At 52.4% G+C, this 11,301-nt stretch overlaps 1 pseudogene; it reads right to left on the reverse strand.

The window, feature by feature from the left end:
• Positions 1-10,220: 10,220 nt before the first annotated feature.
• On the reverse strand, positions 10,221-11,055 carry LOC134154530 (olfactory receptor 14A16-like; annotated as a pseudogene).
• Positions 11,056-11,301: the final 246 nt, after the last annotated feature.

Here is an 11,301-nt window from a genome sequence, read left to right on the forward strand (position 1 = left end):
CTCTCTGTAATACCTGCTAGGTTGCCGTGGGTCCCGTGGTCCCAGGAGCCAGACCCAGCTTAGGAGCAGAAGATCAGCCGAAGACATGACTTCCTCTGTCCTCTGTGCACCCTTACGATGTTCCTCGGGCTCTAGGGCTGCCAGTTGCTGAAAGGCCAAGAGGTCACCCCCGAGAAATGTTCACTGAAGTAGACTAAAGTAATCACCAATGGTCCCTGTCTAAACCGTGGGGAGAAACTGAGTCCAGCACTGCAGTTTGTCTCATACAGAACAGTTTTCCAAGAGAGATGGAAATGTCTCTCTCTAGAAGGCCCTCCTCCCATCTCATAAGAAGGCAGGACACCAGCACCAGGACAAGAAGGGAGTTCATTTCCTTGTGCTTCAGGGACTGATTTACAGGAGTGAATTAATACATCTAATGCCCACTGAGAAACCCCTGGGAGGGAGTGTGATTCAGGACCCTCCCATGCACTCCACAAACTCACGGGACATGGGATTCCCCTTGCGCAAGTTGTAGTGTGCACTAAAATGCCTGTCTGCATGGGACAGAGGGCCCTGGACAGGCAGGAGGAATGAGTTGCCAGGAATCTCATGAAATTCAACAAGGATAAATACCAGGTTCTTGCACCTGGGACAGACCAAGACAGTGCAAAGATACAGGCCGGGGACTAGGCTGTCATGGAGCAGCTCTGCTGAAAGGGACCTGGGGGTCCTGGTGGGCAGAAGGCAAAATATGAGACAATCGTGTGCCCAGGTAGCAAGGAAGGCCAAGGGTGTCCTGGTCTGTGTGAACAGGAGCACAGACAGGAGATTGGTGGAAGCGGTGACCCCTCTCTACTACTCACTCCTTTAGAGCAAATGTACACTTCTGCATCCACTTTGGGGCTCCTTGGTCCTATAAAGATGGTAATAACTGGGAGCAAGTTCAGCAGAAGGCCCCGAAGGTGGTCTCAGAGCTGGAGCACTAGATCTGTGAATGAGCAGGGCTTGTTCAGCCTGGAGAAGAGATGCCTCTGGAGAGACCTAATAGAAGCCTTCCAGTACCTGAGAGGAGGCCCTGAAGAAGACGAAGCAAGGCTATTTATCATAGTCCACGCTGCAAGGACAAGAGACAATACCTTCCCATACAAACATCCCACCCATGTTTATTCTTCCCCATTGGCCCTGGTTTTGCTTGCTTTGTACCCTCACTTGGTATTTCTGAGATTATTGCCCTAATAAGTCCTATTTCAGGCAGGAATTCCATTACACTAGAACCTCCTTTTGTTACATGTGCTGTCCTGCAATTCTGCTTGCTGTTACCTTCTTAGAGGCACCACAAGGCAGCCTGAGCCCTCTGCACATGCACATTACAAGCTGGTATACCCAAGCTTCATTCTGGAGGACGTTGAGAAACTTGGGGATGGGGCCAAGAGAAACCTTGTGAAGTTTTGCAAGGAGAAGGGGCAAGTCCTGCACCTTGGAAGGATAACTCCATGCTTCAGGGCAGGTTGGGACCTTATCATCTGAGAAGTGTCCCTGAAGAGAAGGGCCTGGGTGTTGTGAGAAGCGCTACATGAGCCAGTGAGGCATAGTCATTGTGAATAAGGGCTGCATGAGGAGGAGTGTGGCCACCCACACAAGGGGAGCCATTATTCCCCCTCGACTCAGCCTTGGGTTGATGATAGCTGGAGTAATGTGTCCCAGGGTGGGTCTCCCAGGCACTTTTCTTGATAGTGGGAAGCAGCACAAGAAGGGGAAAAAGTCAAAATCTGCAGCTTGTGACGATCAAACCAGTCATCAAGATGAATCAATGTCACTCAAAGAGTAGTGCAATGGTGGAAAAGCTCATCCCGAGGAAGTCTGTGATCAGCTCCTGGCTCTTTGCTTCAAGGAACAGCCAGTGAGGACAGGGAGACATCAGTAAAGGGAGAGGTGAGAGCAAGGTGGGGAAGCAGGTTGGATGTCCACAGTCTGCAGGCACCCAGCTGCAAGTAAGGGACAGCGTAGGACAGCCTGGTGGAGATAGCTGAGGACATTGGCATGGTGAAGAGCCTGAAAGAGCAGAGGCCTTTGTTCTATGGCACTGACACCTACGAGGAGACAGCAAGGCCTCATTGTCCCCCTGTCCACCAGGGGACCCTGGGAGGTGTCGCATCACCATCCTGCAGTCAGCATTGCACACCCCCACCTGTGCACTGCTCCCCTCAGCAGCCCTGAGCAACGCATGGGGGAAAGGATCTCCCTTCGCAGGAGTTGGCTGTCCATACTCGGCCATTTTGCTTGATAAAACACATCAAGGGTAGACGCAGCATCAGAGTCACCTGCACATTGTCTTTGCCTACCTATAGTCAGTGCCTCCAATTTTCTGCTCTAATCAGCCCCTGGGGAGACTTTCTTGGTAACGGTCCTCAGTGGGAACCATTAATGCTCCGTGAAACTTTGGGCTCTGCTTCTGACTTTGGCTTCTTGAATGTTTTGTTCAGTCTCCTCTCAGTAACCGAGGCTGATAGACTCACCACAAAATACAACATGGGGCACATTAAAATGTAAAAAGTCCCGATGAACTTTGTCCTTCCCAATAATTTTCTTATAGTCTTGTAGGCCTGATTGCAGAGGTTTCAGGAGTGTAGCTGAAAGATGGAGACTTTAATAATATGAAAGTATTTCTGCATTTAAAATTTTATTATTTTATTTTCCACTTATAGAGTGACAGGAATATTCTCCTGTTGATACAGATCCAGAGTGTCCCCTAATGAAGCAGGACACATAGGGAAAGCAGTGTCTCAGGCATTGATCAGACAGTCTTCCTCTCCACCTCCTCAACCCTGCCGTCGCCCTCCTAGTCACCTGGGACTTCCATCGCTCTTGTTAAAGCTAAACTGCTTCCACTGAAGGTTGCAACTGCATTGTACATCTCATATGCCCCAATTCCCATCTATTTTCCTTAGACAAATAGCTGCAAATAGACATAGAGGTCGACATAGATCATTGTGGTTTTTTTAATTGCAAACAAAGAATAAAGCATGATAGAGTTTCATGAAAAATAATCACGCTCCTCAACAGTATGCTAAGTCCGAGCTGCCTTCACTGAGGTCCACTTCGCACAAGGTCCAGCCTTACTAGAATCCTTTTGTAAAGACAGGAAATGGTAGGTAGAAACACAGTTAAGGACTTGGTAAAGGACAGACTAGTGAAAGACGGAGCAAGCTTGAAACTCCCTGAAGTGCAAATGAGCAGCTCTGTATCTGAATGAACCAAGAGTATGGGGAGGAGGAAATTGGAAACAACGGGAAGTAACAACCTCCAGCTAGAGTGCTGCAAAGGTGATGTTAGAAACTGTCCATTTAATCAGGCCATTTGGAAATAGAGGAGAGAGTCATGCAGCTCCTGGTGTGTGTGTGGGGGGGAATGCGGGGGTCCAGGACCATGCTGTGAGTAGTGCTGCTCTTGGTGAACCTTGATGGGGCTGTGCTTCTGTGGTCTGTGTCGAGACAACGAAGAGCAAGCAGGCTGCTTGTAGGCCCATTCCCAAACTCCAGCACTGACAAAGACGGGAGCTGGTCACCTCACAAATGTCTGAATGAGCCAAAATGCAGGTCCTGAGGCACTGCACTTCTTCACAGGCTCTGCACTGGAGCCTGGGCAACAGCACTGCAGCATGTGGGCATGTTCTGAGAAGCCCAGGGTCAAAAATGAGGGAGATGCTGTGAATCAGGGCTGTACAGTCCCTTGAGAGAGCCAGGATGCTTGGGGGGATCCAAGGTGCCAGGCACTGTACCCAGGGGAGGAGCTCTGCTCCAAGGTGATGCTGAAAAAGATCAGCTGCAGTATGAAGAGGAGAAATATTTCTCCCTATGCCCAGCCAGAAGGAAAGCTGGGCAAAAATTCATGGAAAATGGGAGAACTTCCCCAGATTTACTACCTGGCCTTGTCCATAACTTTGGAGCACAGCAAGCACCAGCGTCCTGAAGAAAAGCCTCTGGAGGACAGGACTCAAAGACATGTTTGTTCTTTTCTGGTGTATCATACCTGTCTTAAGTACCCCAGACCCAGCTGAGGACTTTTAACACTAAATAGCCTGCTTTGGTGCCTCAAGGAAGAAGGTTGTGTCCTGCTCCATATTGTCCTACAGCCTGCTTCTACAGAAAGAGCGACCCACAGCAGAAACACATGACTTGGATCCTGTCCTTGAAAAATTCTAAACTCCAAACCAACCCCCACGCCCCAGGGAACTGCACAGGTCTCCTCAGTGCAGACACTTGTCGGTACAGGGCTGCAGAAGTGACCTCTCCAGTGCCCCATGTGAGAGATTCCAGAGCTGTTGGCATTGCCTGGAGACATTCCTGAAGAATTTAATAGATTTTTTGGTGAACATAACTGGGATGAGGAGAGGTGGCTGCTCTGTAGCACATGAGAGGAAATGTCCCAGCTCTCCCTGGCTGTGCCGTCTTCATAGCAGTGGCCTATTGAGGCCCCGATGACACAAACGGAGGTCACAGTGGGATGTGCTACCTCACAGGCAGGTCTCCCTAGGGATACAGCAGAGCCCTCACTTCCCTGTGAGGTCTGGGAGCAGGTGGGCACTGCTCATGTCCTCCCCACTGCTGCCCTTCAGAGCTGTTCCAGCGTGAGGAGTGGGGACAGTAGGCAGCAGAGCCACGTTGGGCCACTCATTGACAGACAGAGGATCAGGAATGCATTGGAGAGGCGATTGGGGTGATGAAATGGGAAAAGCATCCTTTTCTTCCTGACTGGACAGGTGAGCCAAGGGCAAGGGGGTAAATGAGATGCAGCTCTCAGACCATCAGCCCAGACCACCATTCCTTGTTCCCAGTGCTCCTGTGGCACTCCACGAAGGGTAAGAGATTCGGGAACTCCTTCCTCGTTTGTCATGCAGAGACTGTAAAATATAAAAACAGTTGTGGGTCCTGGGCTGTGGGGTGGCTTGATAGGATGTGGGCTGCCACAGGAGCCCTGCCTGAGGGTCCCATTTGGCTCAGGGGACAATGTGGCCACCAGGACTCCCGGGTCCTGTGGCTGGGGTTGTCCTGAGCCCCAATACTCCTGTGGGGCCAGCTCCATCCCCATGTGGAGGGTGAGGGGCAATCCATGGCCAGGTTACCCTAGGAGTGGGTCCCCCTTTGAGATCTGGATCTAGCAGGAAAGGGATCCTGTGTCCTGGAGCTGGGGTATGCTGTAGCTCCCATGGAGTTCTCAAGAGCATTCCCAGAATCTAATCTTTTTTGGGGGTGGTAGTAACTGCTATCTAAAGGGTGTTTTGCTGCACTATGAGCTTCGTGAGGCCAGGAGTTGAATCAGGGAGGCAATTCAGGAGCTGGCTCAGCTGTGGAGGAGGCAGGAGGAGCTGCAGGCAGCAATAGTTATGTAGCCAGGGTGTGGGTAGGGAGGTCATGGCTGTCAGCAAGAGTTATGCCAGAAAATGACCAGTGTCAAATCGGTTCTTTGGCAGGAGCTGGCAGGCCAGCTGGGGGCACATGGCTCCACTCTTGATGATGAGGTCACTTCTGTCTGAGTACCTGATAGGCCAGCTGCAGGAACAAGGCTTGGCTGGTGATGGTGAGGTCACTTGTGACTGCTGAACTGATTGGATCACAGCAGAGCTGTGCCTGGAGAGCGGTCTGTGAGGTGATTTGCAGTTGAGCAGCTGATGGAGCATCAGCAGCTCCATGGCTGGGCTATGGGCTTTGGAGCTCACTCCTACATTAGCAGCTGAGAGGTCAGCATTTGTCTCATGGAGGGGGAAGTTACCATGAGATGCCTGCTGTCTCAGAGGGTTACTGACCATTGATAGAGACATGTCTGTGGTGGTGACTGTGAGGTCATCTCCTTCTGGGTCCCTTAGAGCCCAGCAGCAGGCAGGTAGGCGTGGATGTTGACTGGGCAGACTCTTTTGTCAGAGGACATGATAGGCCAGCAGTAGCAAATGGCTGGAGAACTTATCTTGAGGTAACTGATGACTCAGAAGCCTGCTGGGGTCTGCGCTTAGGAGGGTACGTGAGGAAAAAGAGAGAGACGAGAGCTGGCATGGTGAGACCTTGGGAGAACACTTACTCTCTGCTTCCTGGAGGTGGGAAGGGAGCAGGTGCATGCCTGTGGCTGGCTGCTCAGAGGCATCACCTGCTGCAAGGCCTTGGAGGGCTGGAAGGGAATTGGAGGGCAGGAGAGTTGGGCTTTGTGTGTTTTGGGGCCCCTGGTGGGTCAGCTGCTTGCTGCCATGTCTATTCCTGTCCCTTGTGTGTCCCTGCTGCAGAGGTGTGTGTTAGCAGGGCACCCCTTTGGGGGCATCGGTGGGGTTGTAACATGTCACAGTGCTGGTGTTCCCTGTGGTGGGTACAGGGATGTCCCCAGTGGAGCAGTGCTGTGCATGGAGAGCCCTAGCAAGATGAGGAGGAAAGGGCTAGTCATGGGGATTTGTGGTGGCAGTGGACACGGGAGGCAGCCTTAGGCAGTGTTCGAGAGCAGAGCAGCAGGCACAGGCCCTTGACGAGCAGCTGAGGAATGGCAGGGAGTGGCCTCAGCACCAAAGCAGGGCAGAGAAGGTGCACAGCAAGGTCAGGAAGCAAGGCCAGAGGAAGGCCAGGAAGAGGACCGTATACCAAGTGGAGGTGCAGCTGCTGAGTGCTTCCATCAGTGAGTGCGCTGGGGTGCAGGCACCAGTACCCTCAGGTGTCCTGCGATAACGTCTTCCCCTCCCTCTCTCCTCTCAGTAGCCATTGCTATCCCTGCTGCCCACACACAGCAGGATTAGCGCCCAAGGATGGCCTCCAAAGTGCCTGCAGAGAGCCCTTGGCTGCACCCAGTTGTGTCCCAGCTGCAAAGCCTGGCAGACTGGCAGGGGGCCAGGAGGCTCTGCCTATCCTGCTGCCCCTGGGCACTGTGACTAAGTTGCAGAGTGACAGCATGGTGACATCGGTGCCCCGGGGCAACTCCACAGCCCCCAGTGCCAGTGGTCTGCTGGCACAGCATTGGCAGTCAGCACAAGGCCTCCAGGGTGCCAGCCCTCATGCAGCTCACATCTCCAGGATGCCAGGGCAGCTGGGCCTCTCCTTGTGTGGCTGCACATCTCCTGTGGGTGGCCAGGAAAGCCTGCTGGGCTCCTTCCTGTGCATTCCTGTGCACCAGGGTGTCCCTGTCACTACAGAACAGGCAGGAGTCTAGCCACATCCTGGCATGGCCACATCTTCTGCAGCGCCTCAAGCAGCCAGGTAGATGATCAGAGTTCGGTAGTGTGCCAGCAGCCTGGCAGTGGGGACCTCCTGGCAGAGATGATGGTGTTGGAGGTGAGGGGCAAGGTAAGTTCCTCTAGGCACCAGATCATGGCCCCAGGTGCCATGGGTGCAGATTCCTCTGCCTTCCTGCATCAAAGCAGCAGTGCCAGGGCCCTAGCGGCACATCTTCAGGCCCTGAAGAGCAGCAGGTCCAGGAAAGCAGTGCTCTCTCTTCTAAACACATGTTCACAATGAGGACAACCTTTTGAAGGTTGCACAGTGGTTACTGTGTCCATCAGCACGAATACCATGCACTGAGATTGCTGCTGCCAGGCCTCTCAGCTGTTGGCATAGGCCATTTGGATCGTTGTGCCTAGGACTTTCCAAAACGTCGGGACCTAAACCAACTTGACCAAGCACACGTGAGGAGGTTCATCCGGTTAATTCATAAAGCCCCCTGTGAACAACATTGTCCTGGGTTCCCCCCCTCTGCCTCCCTTGACAGTGTCAGTGAAAGGAGATGGCAGTGAGCAAGGCTCTGGATATGCAAAGGACTGAGCCCTTTCTGGAGCTGGAGCCTGTAGCAAAGTCTTGATTTTCCAAGCATCTTGAGCAGTGATGGGAATGGTTGGTGCAGACTCCATTTACTGCTGTCAGTCTCTCTACCAAACTTAGCATTCAGCCCCCTCACAGCTTGACAGGAGATTTCTGGGGCCTTGCACGTGCACCACTGCCTTCTTGTGTGCATGCCACCATGTTGGGCAGCTAGTTGCACAGCTCTCCAAGAGTTGGGCAAGAAATCTTCCTGGGCATGCCTGGTGTCTTTTCAGGAGACTCTACTGGAGATGTGCAGGCCCAATTTCTCATTGTAACTTTGCCATTGTCAGGGCACAGTAAGCACCAGCTGCTGCCTCCAAGATTGGGCGCTGAGAGTCAAAGACAGGCATAGGTCTGCCATGGGAGGGACATCATCAGCCATGGCCTACAGTACCCACCTGAGGCGAGTGAGGCAGGCCCATAGACAGTAACCGGGTTCAAACATGTGTACGTATGTTCCAGAGTGTTTGTGGTGATGGAACAGGCAGTGAGACACAGAGTACCTTTTGTAGTACCTCACCATCTGGCCTGCAGTGCGTAATCACCTCACCTTGTCCCTGCACAGCCCAGACTGTGCCCCACATAGATTTTAGAAGATACTGTGTTCTGGGATTTTCCAGGGTCTTCTGCAGGAGAGAGGCCGCGTAAGGCTGGCCTTTTCCCCTCCATCAGGATATGGAGACATGCAAAAGGATGGAGCTAGTCATGGACAATCCCATGGGTTTGGTGCACTGCCAACATTGGAAGGGCTGGTGTGTGACGATGATCACAGAGCAGCTTCCCCACTGTGTGGATATGTAGTGGGAAGATCTACGGGAGATCTGGCAGTGAGTCAGGGAACTGGCAGAGCACATGATCACAGCCGCAGAGTGTGTTCTCTGCACACTGACCAAACTCCTGTCAAGGTCAGACGTGCATATTCCCTCTTGTCAACAATGTTGAGCTGCTTCACAGCCAGTGGCTGCTCAAGCTGAGCACAGCTGAGATAAGGAAAGAGTTCTGGTAGATTTAAGAGGCCCTTAGGATACAATGAATTGAATCCCACCTGGGTGTCTGACTCGTGCTTCCTGTAGCCTCCTCTCACAGCCCCTCCTCCCCCCAAGCAGTTCCTGGGGCTGCCCAAGCAGTTTGGAGTGTAAGTCTGCTATTAAATCTATCCTGATTAACCTCTCATGAACTTTGAGTGTCTCTCTACACCAGTATCTGACCCTCCTTTTCCCACCTTGTGGTCACAGCATGCAACACAGGGAAGAACCAGAGCTGTTCTCCTCTGCACTTACCATGTCTGGATGCCTTTGCCAGGAGCCCTGCATTTGCCCTGCAAGCACACGTCTGAGTGCTCTCACACTGCTGGTCACATGCAGTAGCTTCCTGCTGGCATTTTTCCTCTCCTGGGTCCTTTCCAGCCCATCTCAGCCCCTACACAGCTCTCCTCACCTCCTCTGCCCTCTTCCCAGCCCATAAAGCACAGCTGCCCAGGATGGGGAGCCCTACAGAAGTGCCTGCTGCAGGAGGTTGTGGAGCTCCAGACACTGACCCCCACAGCCCCAACGCCACGGAAGGGCATAGAAGCTCCTAGTGTGGCCTCATGGTGGCTTAGCACTGGCCATGCCGGTCAAGACAGAGCCAGCTGGACCAGCATCACTGCACCTGACAACCTCCTTCCCTACCCAGGGTCTGAGGATATGGAGGATGGATGAAGTAATCACAGGGCATTTCACATTTCTCAAGGCATGTTCAGCGGTGTCATTAGACCTAGCCCAGTCCCTCTCCTGAGACTGCAGAACCCTGATTTGGTGCATTCCTTGGTTTGGCCCTTTATATTTGGGTGACTCCACTTGGTTTTGGGAGTCTCCACTCACTACACATCCCAGGCACACACTGTCTGGGTGGCTGCACATTCCCTTCCAGAAGGATGGGCATCTCTCACCAGCCCTCTCATATGTGAGACAGTCCTCAGCAGAGATCACTTGACCACTCACTCTCCCCAGGGGCACTGGAAACCCACCCACAAGTGGGGGATTAATCCAGCCCTCATTCCCTGATACATCACTCAAAAGAGTTAATGCCTCTTAGCCCACAGAAACTTCAGGCATCGCAACAAGGCCTTGTTGAGTGAAATTCTCTGAAAGCATTCTTGGTTCAAGGTGGTGAAGAAAAGCCCAGCTTTCAGGCACAGTGCTAGGGAGATCCCCTTTTATTATAGAGGTGCTACTTGGGAGGCCAGCTCTGACACAGTGATAGGCAGATTTACAGAAGGCCGCTGAGTCATATAGATGGGATTTGTGCCTCTGGAGAAGTGGGATGAATTCAGACATTTCTGTACAAACGTAACTATCACAGACAGAATTAGCAAAACAAAGGAGCTGCCCGAGATAAAGTTTAAATTCTTTGTAAGGAGATATCAGCAGCTCACTGCTGCTGAACTAGTACCAGCTGAAATAGTTTCCTCACTGCCTCTTGGAGCTCCTTGTTCCTCATGCTGTAGATGAGAGGGTTCAGTGTTGGAGGGACCATGGAGTACAGAACAGCCAGTACCAGATCCAGAGTTGGGGAGGAGATGGAGGAGGGCTTCAGATAGGCAAAGAGGCCAGTGCTGATGAATAGAGAAACCACAGCCAGGTGCGGGAGGCACATGGAGAAGGCTTTGTGCTGGCCCTGCTCAGAGGGGATCCTCAGCACAGCAGTGAAGATCTGCACGTAGGACAGCACAATGAAAACGAAACAACCAAAGAATAAACAGGCACTAACCTCAAGCAACCCAGCTTCCCGGAGATAGGAGTCTGCACAGGAGAGCTTGAGGATCTGGGGGATTTCACAGAAGAACTGGTCCACTGTGTTGCCTTGGCAGAGCAGTATTGAAAATGTGTTTCCAGTGTGCAGGACTGCATAGAGAAAACCACTGGCCCAGGCAGCTGCTGCCATTCTGACACAAGCTCTGCTGTCCATGATTGTGCCATAGTGCAGGGGTCTGCAGATGCCAACGTAGCGGTCATAGGCCATGACAGTGAGGAGACTCATACTCTGCTGAAAACAAGAAGACAACCAGGAAGACCTGGGCAGCACATCCTGAGTAGGAAATGGCCCTGGTGTTTTTCAGGGAATTGGCCATGGATTTGGGGACAGTGGTGGAGATGGAGCTGAGGTCAAGGACAGACAGGTTGAGGAGGAAGTACATGGGGGTGTGGAGATGGAGATCACAGATTATGGCTGTGATGATGAGGCCGTTGCCCAGAAGAGCAGCCAGGTAGATGCCCAGGAAGAAGGAGAAGTGCAAGAGCTGCAGCTCTCATGTTGCTGCAAATGCCAGGAGGAGGAACTCACTGATGGAGCTGCTGTTGGACATTTTGCACCTCATAGCTTGGGGGACTGTCCAAGGAAGAACAGAGAGACACAAATTAGGACAGACTTCTCTGAGCAAAGTTTTCTCATAAGCCCCCCCGAGCAGACATCCATTACTTCTCCCCATCTCAGCAGCACCATCACTGAGCTC

This window comes from Rhea pennata, unplaced genomic scaffold, assembly GCF_028389875.1.
Source record: "Rhea pennata isolate bPtePen1 unplaced genomic scaffold, bPtePen1.pri scaffold_32, whole genome shotgun sequence".
Classification (NCBI taxonomy): domain Eukaryota; kingdom Metazoa; phylum Chordata; class Aves; order Rheiformes; family Rheidae; genus Rhea; species Rhea pennata.